Source organism: Triticum aestivum, chromosome 3B (assembly GCF_018294505.1).
Source record: "Triticum aestivum cultivar Chinese Spring chromosome 3B, IWGSC CS RefSeq v2.1, whole genome shotgun sequence".
NCBI classification, from domain to species: Eukaryota; Viridiplantae; Streptophyta; class Magnoliopsida; order Poales; family Poaceae; genus Triticum; species Triticum aestivum.
Window position 1 is genome coordinate 775,506,169 of NC_057801.1, and position 12,366 is coordinate 775,518,534.

The window sequence follows — 12,366 nt, forward strand, 5'->3', positions numbered from 1 at the left end:
CATTCCCATCCGAAGGGAGTACCAAAGGAAATGAATTTCAAATATCCAACTAGTAGTACTAATTCGGTACTATATTGGATAAGTGTATGTTGGGAATGAGAGGTGTGCGGAAGCCGAGGTCTTTCTTCCAGTTGCTTCACGCACTGCAATATTGCTGGGTTGAAATGAGACGCTGTTCGAGATGACACCCTTCACGGAGGCTTTCCTTCTGGTTGATCTTCGTATTCTAGACCCACAACATGCACCGGAAGTAGAGGGACAATCCTAGCTAGTTGCGAAAGGAGAGAGGTAGTTTACAGTGCGGGATGGAATGTCCTTTTCATCTGCGAAGTACTAGTCGTGCACTGAGACATGAGGACCATGTTTGTTACTTGCACTAAAGTTTGCACCTGCATTTCTCTCAATTGGCATTAAGCAAACCTCTTTCCATCTCTGCAAGTCAAGTTTTGCATTGTGTATAGTGTCCAGCTGTTACAAACAACAAACCGTTCGATCACTCGTACTGACAGTCATAAATTATATTCTCTATAGGTTTTGAAGTCAGTTGTTTACAGACAGAAGGTGCATACAATTGGCGCCCAACTTTTACTTTTCCTCAATATTTCAGATAGTTTATTTATATGTTTTCATATCTGATTATAATGCAGAACGTGACTTGAACGATCACTTGATGGTTGTCATTGCTAGTATATTCCACATATGGCACTGACTTATTGCCCTTTTAGCCTACACTTATCTTGGAGTTTCATTATATTTATCATCTGGATATCTTCTCAAATCTGATCGTTAGTGCTTTGTATATGATATCTTATGTTCTGATCTATTTCTTAGGGTTCTAGTGTGCCATTGGTTGTCAAATGGGCTGTTACAGAAAAGGAAAGGCCTTCCTCTCGAACAGAGCTATTTCTCTGAAATATACAGTTTCACATCATTACAGGAAATCCTATACCTCTGTATTACCACGGTTGGTCATGGGTATGGGTATGCGCCATACCCCTCAGTATGGAGTACATTGGGTCAGGATTGGATAGCAAGAGTTGTCAGTAGCCGGCATTAGGAAGGCCCAAAAAGCACATAAAGCTCAATCGCAATCACCTAATATGCCTAATGGACATCCAATGCCACAATTTTCTGTATTTGGAGCTTTATAGATGGGATATATGCCTTAGTACAATGGATTTAGTTATGAGGTGACTTGTGTTCTCTAAACCTAGTTTGCACTACACACTATCATATCACAGGAAACTTCATATAATACCTTAAGTGTTCTGGTCCTATTTTGTTTTTAGTATATTGTTCTTTGTAAATTTATTGTCTAGAATATGCCATTTTCTGAATTGTATTATTTGCACCCCAAAAATAATTTGCTCAAAACTTATGTATCTGTTGTGGCCCTGATTATTTCGTAGCTGCAAACATGAAGGTGGTGTTTTCTTATGCATTGGAAAAAGAATATTCATTTGAACTGTCTGCATTTGTCAGATTTACTCCTGAAAAGCTACCGGTACTTTAAATACCCAAGTATTATATGTGGAGCTTTTCAAGAGATGTTAAAATAGGTGTCTTGAGTAATCAACATTTTTTAACATGCATTGATCTGATATGCAATAAAACTGTGATTTATTTGTGCGCAGCCTCCAGGGCTATATGGACTTATGCAGTACCCTTTATAACCTTTGCAAAATCAAGGTCCCTTTCAGAATATGGGTCAGCTTGTTAATCAAGGGAACTCGATACGAGTAGTCAACCCTTAACTGTCCCCCAACTCAGGTCCTAGATATTTCACCCAATGCACTCAGGCATCCCGAATCTAGCAGTACCTGGTATGTAGTACCCTGGATCCTATCCTGGTGGTCCGATGAACAACTGTCCTTTTGGGAATCCTCACAACCTCATTAAATTTCCAAGTGCAAATGTCAATTCTATCGCATAGAGTCCCCATAGCAATGGCGGTGGCCAAACACAAACAGAAGGTTAGCCACATTCTAGTCTTTTCTTTACTTATTGTGCAAGGGGAAATACCATACTCTTCTGATAGTAGTTGCCCATTAGTTAGCATGAATTTCCTGCAAATGCCTTGTGCATTGGTGATGAACACTATCGTGTAATATTTTACAAAAATGAAAAACTTTACATTTGGTAGCAACATGCATACAAGGCTATCCAAAGTTGTACACTAGAATCCAGCGCCAATATTTAACACTGATTGGCAACTCTGATAGTTGGTGTACTGATTAATTCTATGAATTGCAGTAATCAATATGGTATTATGCAAAACCCTTTTGATGTGTTTTTTAATTATCAGGCCTGTTGCATTGTAGTAAAACCTATGTACATGTTTCAGGACCTCCTGGAGCCAATCTATTTATCTACCATATCCCACAAGAATTTGGGAAACAAGAACTCTCCGAAGCCTTCCAGAGGTTTGATAGAGTAATAAGTGCCAAGGTGTTTGTTGATAAGGCAACAGGTTCCAGCAAATGGTTCGGTAATAAAATCTTCCACTCGCATACACTCGTCATGCATCGTTGACATGATCTCTCTTAATCTGTTTATTATAACGTTTGGTGCACATTTTGTAAGCTGTGACAACCCTTTCTCTGCGCAGTCAACCATCGCCATGATGAATGGTTTCCAGCTAGGTGGCAAGAAACTCAAAGTACAATTCAAGTGAGACAACAACAAGAACAATAAACCTTTTTGAAAAAAAAATCATCTGTGATGATCATGCGGTCTTGTTCCCGGTACATATTTGTCAGATAGTTGACTATGATGCTGATTGTTTCCCCTCTTGGCCCTGTACGCCATGTCCCAGGGAATCTGCCGGGGAGCGCAATGTATCTTCTAAGTTCAGTTGACATTCTTAAGAAAATTTGTTCCTTTCTATAATTTTATTATCTCAGCATAGCGTTAGTGTCAGACCCCCTTTATACATCAGAAGTCAGATTCATTCAATTATTTACTTCATCTCATGGCAAATGGCACTGAACTTTCTTGATCTATTTTTCCCAGTCATTTGCTACCATCTCCATGGAAGTATGATTCTGGCAATATCTTCCTTAGAAGGTTGGCATGGCAATTATTCAGATGCTGGTGCTACCGGTTCAGATTTGCGGAATTTTAAGTCGGGTGACTTAGGAGTCAGATGACACTGATAGCAACTGCTTTTATTCTCAGCGGCGTGCGTGTCGTTGGATGGGTGGCCAAGTCGGTCAGTGTTGCTATATGATGGTGTCGGCTGCTGTGATGATTTTCGTCCAGTTTTTAGTTAAAAGTAACATGGTAACTCTATCTCTTCTTAAGCCTTCATTTTTCCCAAAGGGTCTGTCTAGGGCTCATCGAGCTGTTATGTCACATCTAAATGTGATGTCAGCGCCACCTCATTTCTTATTTTGTTCAATTTTGATTTGTTAATCAAAGCCCAAGACAAACAAACCTGCACGTCCGCCTTGGTGGGCTGGCCTATATGTCCAACTGCTCTTTTATTTTAACTAGACAATTGCGTGTGCGTTGAAACAGGAATATAAATATTCTAGTAGATTAGTTCGTGATGTCACGTCTATTATTATATTGATGCACCAAAATCTTAGCAAGTTTTTGTATGCAACCGCCATGATTTACCTACCATTTTATATTGGTAAGTTAATAAAACATGAGACAAATGATTCTATTTTAGGGAGAATAGATGGGTGTAAAATCAAAGATGGAAGGAAAAATCAAAGAGGAGAAGAAAAGAGTGAAACATATAGCAGGAAGGTTGGACGAAAGAGAGATAAAATAGGAACCTTTCCGTTCTTTTTAACTAGTAGACTAGTACATTTTTAGCCACATTTTTACTAGTAGATAGATGGCTAGTTTTTCCTTAAAAATGTTAATTGCTAGCTTCGAGTAGTCCCCATCGATTAGTTTGCTTTTTCATATTGCTATTTTTTTTGTCAATATGTCTCTGATCCCTAGATTTAGAGTGCCAATGATTGTCTTTGCCTTTTTGCTGCATTTTCACTTCTATATTAATACATTAATTTTCAATAAAGATAAAGTTTTATCAAAACCTTATTCAAAAACAGGCTCACGAATTTAATATTTTTTTTCAAATTAGAAAAATGTTAACAAATACGAAAAATATTGTAAATATGGTGAACAATTCTTTATTAAATGATGTTCACTTTCTGCATAGACACTAATTTAGTTGTAATTTGCATTGAACTTTTTAGTATACAGTGAACATTTTAATATATGGCGAATACTTTTTAGTTATACACATTGAACCTTTTTTTAATACACACTAACTTTTTCTAATATAAGATGAAAATTTTCTAATATACCTTGAATTCTTTTATAAGATACACTAAACTCTTTTAAAACACATACTGAACAATTGATCATAAATTAAAAAATATTCGCAAAATTAGAAAAATTGTATTCATGATATTCAAAATTTGTGGAGATAAGAAAAGGGCATTAATGAAATTCAAAATTTCACGATTAGAAAAAACATGAATATTAAATGTGGAGATGCAACCGGCCGACGACCCTCCTCCCGCCCTAATTGCAACCTCATTGCGGATATGCAGTTGCATGTTGAGAGTAGACTTGCAATTGAGACAAAAATGAGTCGGACCCAGTTGTGTGTCGAGGATGGACTTACAACTAGTACAAGAATGAGTCGGGCTCGGTTGTTTGTCGGGTGTGGACTTGCAACTGAGACAAACAACAGGTCGGGCGCCAATTGCGTATCGAGGGTGGCATTGTAATTTGGACAAAATTGGCTGGAACCTAGTTGCGTATCGAGGTTGAACTTGCAACTGGGACAAAAATGGGCCAGACCCAGTTTCGTATTCAAGGTGGACTTGCAACTAGGAAAAAAAGACGACCCTCCAGTTGCATGCCGGGGTGGAGCTGCAGCTTGGAAAAAAATGAGCTCCCCAAGTTGCACCTTGTGGGCGGACTGGCAACTAGGACAAAAATGAGATTCAGACCCAGTTGCGTATCGAGGATGAACTTTCAACTAGGACAAAAAATGTGCCACCCTAGTTACGTGTCGGGGTGGAGTTGAAACTGGGACAAAAAAGGTAGGGTTCCCCACTTGCGTGTCAAGAGTAGACTTGCAAATGGGATAAAAAATGGGTCGGGGTTAGTTGCATATCAAAGGTTGACTTGCAGTGGGGGAGAAATTGCAATCAGGGATGGAGTTGCAACTAGGACAAAGAAGGGGTTGGGTGGGCCTCAGTTGCATGTCGGGGTTGGGACTTGCTACCAGGAGAAAAAACATGGACCAGACTCTAGTTGCGTATCGAGGGTGGACTTGCATCTTGGAAAAAAATGGGCTAGACCCAGTTGCGTGTCGAGCATGGAATTGCAACTAGGACAAAAATGGGTCGGGACAAGTTGAGTATCTTAATTGCATCTGGAACTAAAATGGGTTGCCTGCTAGCTGCGTATCGAGGGTGGAGTTGTAACTGGGACAAAATTGGCCGGGCACCAATTGGGTATCGAGGGTGAAGTTGCAACTAGGACAAAAATTGGCTGGCCTCAGTTGCATGTCGGGGATGAAGATTCAATTGGGACAAAATAAGGGTCGGGCAGGCCCCAATTGCTCGTGGGGGTGTGGACTTGCAATAAGAACGAAAACATGGGCCAGACCCAAGTTGTGTTTTGCGGGTGGATATACAACTGGGGCAAAAATGACTCGAGCCTTGTTGCGTATCGAGCCTTGTTGCAGTACCCTTTATAACCTTTGCAAAATCAAGGCCCCTTTTAGAATATGGGTCAGCTTGTTAATCAAGGGAACTTGATACGAGTAGTCAACCCTTAACTGTCCCCCAACTCAGGTCCTAGATAATTTCACCCAATGCACTAAGGCATCTCGAATCCAGCAGTACCTGGTATGTAGTGTTAGATGCGTATAGCCTCTTTTCGGTATTATCCCCATTGTATAAGGGGTTTTCTGCACTTTGACACACATGTATATGTAATGGCCTTTGGCCCTCAGGAAATACTAGTTGCTCATTATCCAACATGGTATCAGATGCTAGGTTCCCCTCGCTCTCCTGCACGCTGCAACTCCGTGCTCCCCCTCCTAGCCTACCTCAATTCCGGCCACTTCCGGCTCGATTCCGGCCGCCCCCGCTAATTCCGGCCACTTCCGGCTCGATTCCGGCCGCCCCGGCTCGATTCTGGCCGCATCGGATTGCTTCCGGCCGCCGCCTGCTGCTGTTCGGGCTGCTGCCGCTGCATCCGTCCTGTCCGGATCCTTGCACTTTGCTCCTCCTCTCCTACCCGGGCTGCTGCACCGCTCCTTCCCCTGCTTGCGCGAGCAGTGGCCGGCCTCGGGCGCCTCCTCTGCCCGATCCTGTTCGGGCGCTGGGTGCTGCTCCCTTCTCTCGTGCTGGGCCGCGCTCTACTTCTCCTCTTGAGTCCGGTCCAGCTGGCTGCTGACTCTCCAGCCCGCTCCTTCCTCCTCCCCGAGTGATTCCTGCTCGCCCCCGAGCGTGTGCTTCTGCTCGATCCCGATCCAGTTCGGGTCTCTGCGTTGACCAAAAAAAAGAGGAGGTGAGATAAAATGGGGGATATCTCAGTATGTCATCTTCAGGCTATGTGGCTATTCCTCGATGCTCGGTGATCTTTGATGGCACCAACTATGCCGAGTTTGTAGGCTTCATGCGCATCCATATGCGTGGTCTTCTTCTGTGGGGTGTTCTTTCTAGCGAGGTCCCCTGTCTGCCATGCCCCGTTGCACCCGTGGCCCCAATCCCACCTATGCAACCGGTCCTTGCTGCTGATGCTTCTTAGGCTGACCGGGATGCTGCCAAGGCTTTGGATGCTGCTGCGGTTGATGCTTATGATCAGCAGGTATCCGCTTATTACGATGCTCTCTCTGTGTACCGGGATAATCTGTCTGCTTACACTCAGTGGTGCAATGATGATGCTCGAGCTGCTGCTGTTCTCACTGCGAGTGTCCTCCCTCAATTTGCTTCCGAGTTCATGGGACTTGGCACAGTTGCCGCGATGTGGTCTTATCTCTGTCAGCGCTATCAGCCCTTCGGTGATGCTCTCTACCTATCTGTGGTGCGTCAGGAGCAGGCACTCCAGCAAGGTGATTCTTCTGTTGATGAGTTCTATTCACAGTGCTCTGCCATCTGGCGCCAGCTTGACTCTCTTCGGACTGTTGTTTGTGGAACCTGTCGTTGCTTTCAGACTACTCGGTCTGATCTGGAGTTTCAGCGGGTCCATGAGTTCTTATCTCGCCTCCGGTGTGAGTTTGAGCCTCGCCGTGCTCACTTGCTTGCTCGTGGTCGTGTTCCTATCTCAGAGATACTTGCTGAGCTTCGTGCTGAGGAGACCCGCCTTCGCTCTGCTGGGTTGCTTCTAGTTCCGTCAGTACTGGCCGCTCGGGCGCCTGCCTCGTCTGCTCGCCCCACTGCTCTGCCGCTCCTGCCCACTCCTCCAGGGGGGTGAGCCGTCCTTCTTATGCTGAGAAGGGCACGTCGCGCCGTGACACCGTCTGTGGTTACTGCTCCCGGCCAGGTCACTGTTGGAAATATGCCCTAGAGGCAATAATAAATTAGTTATTATTATATTTCCTTGTTCATGATAATCGTTTATTATCCATGCTAGAATTGTATTGATAGGAAACTCAGATACATGTGTGGATACATAGACAACACCATGTCCCTAGTAAGCCTCTAGTTGACTAGCTCGTTGATCAATAGATGGTCACGGTTTCCTAACCATGGACATTGGATGTCATTGATAACGGGATCACATCATTAGGAGAATGATGTGATGGACAAGACCCAATCCTAAGCCTAGCACAAGATCATGTAGTTCGTATGCTAAAGCTTTTCTAATGTCAAGTATCATTTCCTTAGACCATGAGATTGTGCAACTCCCGGATACCGTAGGAGTGCTTTGGGTGTGCCAAACGTCACAACGTAACTGGGTGGCTATAAAGGTACACTACGGGTATCTCCGAAAGTGTCTGTTGGGTTGGCATGAATCGAGACTGGGATTTGTCACTCCGTGTAAACGGAGAGGTATCTCTGGGCCCACTCGGTAGGACATCATCATAATGTGCACAGTGTGATCAAGGAGTTGATCACGGGATGATGTGTTACGGAACGAGTAAAGAGACTTGCCAGTAACGAGATTGAACAAGGTATCGGTATACCGACGATCGAATCTCGGGCAAGTACCATACCGCTAGACAAAGGGAATTGTATACAGGATTGATTGAGTCCTTGACATCGTGGTTCATCCGATGAGATCATTGTGGAACATGTGGGAGCCAACATGGGTATCCAGATCCCGCTGTTGGTTATTGACCGGAGAACATCTCAGTCATGACTACATGTCTCCCGAACCCGTAGGGTCTACACACTTAAGGTTCGATGACGCTAGGGTTATAAAGGAAGTTTGTATGTGGTTACCGAATGTTGTTCGGAGCCCCGGATGAGATCCCAGACGTCACGAGGAGTTCCGGAATGGTCCGGAGGTAAAGATTTATATATAGGAAGTCCTGTTTCGGCCATCGGGACAAGTTTCGGGGTCATCGGTATTGTACCGGGACCACCGGAAGGGTCCCGGGGGCCCACCGGGTGGGGCCACCTGCCCCGGGGGGCCACATGGGCTGTAGGGGGTGCGCCTTGGCCTATATGGGCCAAGGGCACCAGCCCCTAGAGGCCCATGCGCCAAGATATAGGAAAAAGGGGAGAGTCCTAAAGGGGGAAGGCACCTCCGAGGTGCCTTGGGGAGGATGGACTCCTCCCCCCCTCTTAGCCGCACCCCTTCCTTGGAGGAAGGGGCAAGGCTGCGCCTCCCCCCTCTCCCCTGCCCCTATATATAGTGGAGGGGAGGGAGGGCATCCATACCTGAGCCCTTGGCGCCTCCCTCCCTCCCGTGACACCTCCTCCTCTCCCGTAGGTGCTTGGCGAAGCCCTGCAGGATTGCCACGCTCCTCCATCACCACCACGCCGTTGTGCTGCTGCTGGATGGAGTCTTCCTCAACCTCTCCCTCTCTCCTTGCTGGATCAAGGCATGGGAGACATCGTCGAGCTGTACGTGTGTTGAACGCGGAGGTGCCGTCCGTTTGGCACTAGGATCATCGGTGATCTGAATCACGACGAGTACGACTCCATCAACCCCGTTCACTTGAACGCTTCCGCTTAGCGATCTACAAGGGTATGTAGATGCACTCTCCTTCCCCTCGTTGCTAGTCTCTCCATAGATAGATCTTGGTGACACGTAGGAAAATTTTGAATTTCTGCTACGTTCCCCAACAGTGGCATCATGAGCTAGGTCTATTGCGTAGATTCTTTGCACGAGTAGAACACAAAGTAGTTGTGGGCGTCGATATTGTTCAATATGCTTGCCGTTACTAGTCTTATCTTGATTCGGCGGCATCGTGGGATGAAGCGGCCCGGACCAACCTTACACGTACGCTTACGTGAGACCGGTTCCACCGACAAACATGCACTAGTTGCATAAGGTGGCTGGCGGGTGTCTGTCTCTCCCACTTTAGTCGGATCGGATTCGATGAAAAGGGTCCTTATGAAGGGTAAATAGCAATTGGCATATCACGTTGTGGTTCATGCGTAGGTAAGAAACGTTCTTGCTAGAAACCCATAGCAGCCACGTAAAACATGCAAACAACAATTAGAGGACGTCTAACTTGTTTTTGCAGGGTATGCTATGTGATGTGATATGGCCAAAAAGGATGTGATGAATGATATATGTGATGTATGAGATTGATCATGTTCTTGTAATAGGAATCACGACTTGCATGTCGATGAGTATGACAACCGGCAGGAGCCATAGGAGTTGTCTTTATTTATTTGTGACCTGCGTGTCAACTTAAACGTCATGTAATTACTTTACTTTATTGCTAACCGTTAGCCATAGTAGTAGAAGTAATAGTTGGCGAGGCAACTTCATGAAGACACGATGATGGAGATCATGATGATGGAGATCATGGTGTCATGCCGGTGACGATGATGATCATGGAGCCCCGAAGATGAGATCAAAAGGAGCAAAGTGATGATGGCCATATCATGTCACTATTTGATTGCATGTGATGTTTATCATGTTTATACATCTTATTTGCTTAGAACGACGGTAGTAAATAAGATGATCCCTTACAACAATTTCAAGAAGTGTTCTCCCCTAACTGTGCACCGTTGCGACAGTTCGTGTTTCGAAGCACCACGTGATGATCGGGTGTTAGATTCTAACGTTCACATACAACGGGTGTAAGACAGATTTACACACGCGAAACACTTAGGGTTAACTTGACGAGCCTAGCATGTACAGACATGGCCTCGGAACACGGAGACCGAAAGGTCGAACATGAGTCGTATAGAAGATACGATCAACATGAAGATGTTCACCGATGATGACTAGTCCGTCTCACGTGATGATCGGACACGGCCTAGTTTGACTCGGATCATGTAATCACTTAGATGACTAGAGGGATGTCTATCTGAGTGGGAGTTCATAAGATGAACTTAATTATCCTGAACATAGTCAAAAGGTTTTTGCAAATTATGTCGTAGCTCACGCTATAGTTCTACTGTTTAGATATGTTCCTAGAGAAAAATTAGTTGAAAGTTGATAGTAGCAATTATGCGGACTAGGTCCGTAAACTGAGGATTGTCCTCATTGCTTCATAGAAGGCTTATGTCCTTAATGCACCGCTCAGTGTGCTGAACCTCGAACGTTGTCTGTGGTTGTTGCGAACATCTGACATACACATTTTGATAACTACGTGATAGTTCAGTTAAACGGTTTAGAGTTGAGGCACCAAAGACGTTTTTGAAACATCGCGAAACATATGAGATGTTTTGAGGGCTGAAATTGGGATTTCAGGCTCGTGCCCATGTCAAGAGGTATAAGACCTCCGATGACTTTCTTAACCTGCAAACTAAGGAGAAAAGCTCAATTGTTGAGCTTGTGCTCAGATTGTCTGAGTACAACAATCATTTGAATCGAGTGGGAGTTGATCTTCCAGATAAGACAGTGATGGTTCTCCAAAGTCATTGCCACCAAGCTGTTAGAGCTTCGTGATGAACTATAACATATCAGGGATAGATATGATGATCCTTGAGGTATTCGCGATGTTTGACACCGCGAAAGTAGAAATCAAGAAGGAGCATCAATTGTTGATGGTTGGTGGAACCACTAGTTTCAAGAAGGGCAAGGGCAAGAAGGGATACTTCATGAAACGGCAAATCAGCTGCTGCTCTAGTGAAGAAACCCAAGGTAAAACCCAAACCCGAGACTAAGTGCTTCTGTAATAAGGGGAACAACCACTAGAGCAGAATTACCCTAGATACTTGGTAGATAAGAAGGCTGGCAAGGTCGATAGAAGTATATTGGATATACATTGTGTTAATGTGTACTTTGCTAGTACTCCTAGTAGCACCAGGGTATTAGATACCGGTTCGGTTGCTAAGTGTTAGTAACTCGAAATAAAAGCTACGGAATAAACGGAGACTAGCTAAAAGTGAGCAGACATATATGTTGGAAGTGTTTCCAAGTTTGATGTAATCAAACATCGCATGCTCCCTCTACCATCAAGATTAGCATTAAACCTGAATGGTTGATTGAATCTCGATCGTAGTGATACACATTTTCATGCCAAAAGATAGTAATGATAGTACCACCTACTTGTGGCACTGCCACGTAAGTCATATCGGTATAAAACGCATGAAGAAGCTCCATGTTGATGGATCTTTGGGCTCACTCGTTTTTGAAAAGTTTGAGACATGCGAACCATGTCTATTGGTGTATATGCATGAAGAAACTCCATGCAAATGGACCGTTTTGACTCACTTGATTTTGAATCACTTGGGACATGCAAATCATACCACATGGGCAAGATGACTGAAAAGCCTCGTTTTCAGTAAGATGGAACAAGATAGCAACTTGTTGGAAGCAACACATTTTGATGTGTGCAGTCCAATGAGTGCTGAGGCATGCAGTGAATATCGTTATGTTCTTACTTCACAGATGATTCGAGTAGATGTTGAGAATATTTACTTGATGAAACACAAGTCTGAATTATTGAATGGTTCAAGTAATTTCAGAGTGAAGTAGAAGATCATTGTGACAAGAGGATAAAATGTCTATGATATGATCATAGAGATGAGTATCTGAGTTACGAGTTTTGGCACACAATTAAGACATTGTGGAAATTGTTTCACAATTAATACCGCCTGGAACACCATAGTGTGATGGTGTGTCCGAACATCATAGTTGCACCCTATTGGATATGATGCATACCATGATGTCTCTTATCGAACTGCCACGATAGTTTATGGGTTAGGCATTAAAGACAACCACATTCACTTTAAATAGGGCACCACGTAA

At 44.2% G+C, this 12,366-nt stretch overlaps 1 pseudogene; it reads left to right on the forward strand.

Annotated features, from left to right (window-relative positions):
* Nucleotides 1-305: 305 nt before the first annotated feature.
* Nucleotides 306-12,366, forward strand: part of LOC123067872 (uncharacterized) — a 107,810-nt pseudogene continuing 95,749 nt past the window's right edge.